The 2,607-nt window shown below is 51.6% G+C and overlaps 1 pseudogene; it reads left to right on the forward strand.

Moving 5' to 3' along the window:
- The first annotated feature begins 608 nt into the window (after positions 1-608).
- LOC122546830 lies at positions 609-2,342 on the forward strand (annotated as a pseudogene).
- Positions 2,343-2,607: the final 265 nt, after the last annotated feature.

The following is a 2,607-nucleotide window of genomic DNA, read 5'->3' on the forward strand; positions in this document are numbered from 1 at the left end:
GCCCTATTGCAAATTCGCACCCAGCCAAGGCGGAATTTGGGCGTCTCCCCTTTCGAAATGCTGTTTGGCCTCCCGTTCCATGGACCGAAGGGGGAAGCTCCTGTATTCGAGTCTCGGGATATGTTTGTGCAAAAATATGTGGTGTCTCTGGGGTCTGTGCTATCTCGTTTACGCCAACAGGGACTTTTGGCACAGACGCCGCCCCTCGAGTTTGCGGTGCACACCGTCAAGCCGGGTCAGTGGGTCCTGATTAAAAGCTGGAAGCAACGTACCCTCGAACCAACTTGGGACGGTCCCTTCCTGGTACTTTTGACGACCGAAACGGCTGTCCGCACGGCCGAAAAGGGCTGGACACATTACACTCGAGTCAAGGGACCAGTGCCACAACCGACGGAGGACGAACGAACCTCTCTGACAAAGGCATCTAAGGAACAGAGACCCTGAGAACAAATTAATCGGACTTTGGCGAGTCTAAAGGAAATGTGCCCTCTGGCTACAGGTGTCACGACAAAATGCGGTCAATCGTATTGTTAACTTGCTATGCCATTATCCTTGGGCTGGGTCATAGTGTGCGTGTTACCCAATTTTCACCTCCGGAAAAAAACAAGTAGAGGACCGTCAGTGGTTCTCCATCTCCGTGCTTGCCAACAAGCCAACACAGACATTTAGCTTAGAACTATGTGGGTTGGTGCCCTGCAGGACTAAAAGTGAACTGAATCAAACTAAACGGAACCTAGTGAGAGAAAGGGGATTCCAGGGTCAGACGTTAGTATTACAATTGCATGGTAGGGAAGGCATACATAGGCCTCCAGCCCCGGGGTCCAGGCTATGGTGTCAGTTGTCCGTGATCCCATCACCCCTGGACGGGATTGTGGGCAGAATCAGTGCAATCCGCTCGAAATGACCACAAAGAACTTGGGAAACAACGGAGCGAGCCTTAATGGAACAATACTGGGTATTAGGGTTGGGGGTCAGGCAGGACAGGAGGGGTTGCAGCTGTGCTGCACGTATATCACGATCATTGAAGTTGAGTCTGGGGGCTCATCCGCCACCGATGAGCAGGAAAAGATTAGAATAATTGAGGTGACGGATTTGGAAAATACCTTTGAAATAGAAACGGGATACGGGGAGGCGAATGCCTGGATGGAATGGGTCAAATATACTGTGAGGAGCATGAAAAAGAGTGATTGCTACGCAAGCACGAGTGTCCGCCCTAACCCTCAGGTGGTCCCATTCCCGCTGGGATGGGAGAAACACCCACGAGCCTTGGACTGCATGATAAGGCTGTACCAGGACCGAGAGGCCTGGAACGACTCCACTTGTCGACCCTTGAGTTTGAAGTTTTCCCCCGTCAGGTCTGAGAGGGCACCCCGCCCGCCATCATTCTCAGGGGTAACCGGTACGCACCAGGCCTGCGTCTCTCGGACGGGACTACAGTGGGACAACGATGTGGGGACATTTGACAAGTGCAGCGGATCAATTCGGCTGGTCAATGAAACTACCAGGAGCGGGAATTACTCCCACATTCATGTGCCTACGGCAGACCTCTGGTGGTACTGTGGTGGGAGGGTTCTGCGACCGACTTTGCCCCGAAAATGGACGGTCACTTGTGCAATCGTTCAATTGGCCATCCCATTCACCCTGGCATTCGAAAAACAAGAGCAACCCCGTTCCAGTGGAAAGATTGAAAGAGCTTTGGAGACCTATTTCGATGATAACATATATTTAGATGCCATAGGGGTCCCCAGGGGTGTTCCTGATGAATACAAGGCTAGGAACCAGATAGCGGCGGGTTTTGAGTCGTCACTGTTCTGGTGGGTGACTATCAATAAGAACGTGGATTGGATTAATTATATTTACTACAATCGGCAGAGGTTCATTAATTATACCGGGATGCAGTGAAAGGAATAGCAGAACAACTGAACGCCACTAGTAGGATGGCGTGGGAAAATAGGTTGGCCTTAGACATGATGTTGGCAGAGAAGGGGGGTGTTTGTGTCATGATAGGCACTCAGTGCTGCACTTTCATCCCCAACAACACAGCTCCTGATGGGTCCATCACCCGCGCCCTGGATGGACTCACCACATTGGCGGACGAACTGGCCGAAAACTCGGGCATCGACTCCGGCCTCACGGACTGGTTGGAAGCATGGTTCGGTAAATGGACGGGGGTGGTCGTTCCCTTTCTTGTCTCATGTATAGTGGTGGCAGGGGTACTCACTGCTCTTGGGTGTTGCGTTATTCCCTGCGTCCGGGGATTAACTCAACGACTGATCGAAACCGCCCTTACTAAGAGGGATGTTCCCATGGGCAGGTTGAACGAATGAATCTCGAGATGGAACAGCGTGAATCCCTCTTGGGCGGGGGTAGTATTAGAGACGGGCAGTTTGATGAACAAGCTCGGGAGTTATTAAACACCCGTGTATATAATGCGTGGAGATTACTATGCTTGTGTGTGTACCCACGGGAACAGCACCCGACTTTGCAAAGTTGAATGAAAAGTTTTGGACAGACTCATCCGTGTCTTTGTTCCTGGGCAGGGAAATAAAAGTGCCGGAGATGGGGCCGGACAGCCGCTTATCTCGCACAAGATTATATCCGATAAGT

The sequence above is a fragment of the Chiloscyllium plagiosum genome, unplaced genomic scaffold (genome assembly GCF_004010195.1).
Source record: "Chiloscyllium plagiosum isolate BGI_BamShark_2017 unplaced genomic scaffold, ASM401019v2 scaf_10611, whole genome shotgun sequence".
Taxonomy (NCBI): Eukaryota; Metazoa; Chordata; class Chondrichthyes; order Orectolobiformes; family Hemiscylliidae; genus Chiloscyllium; species Chiloscyllium plagiosum.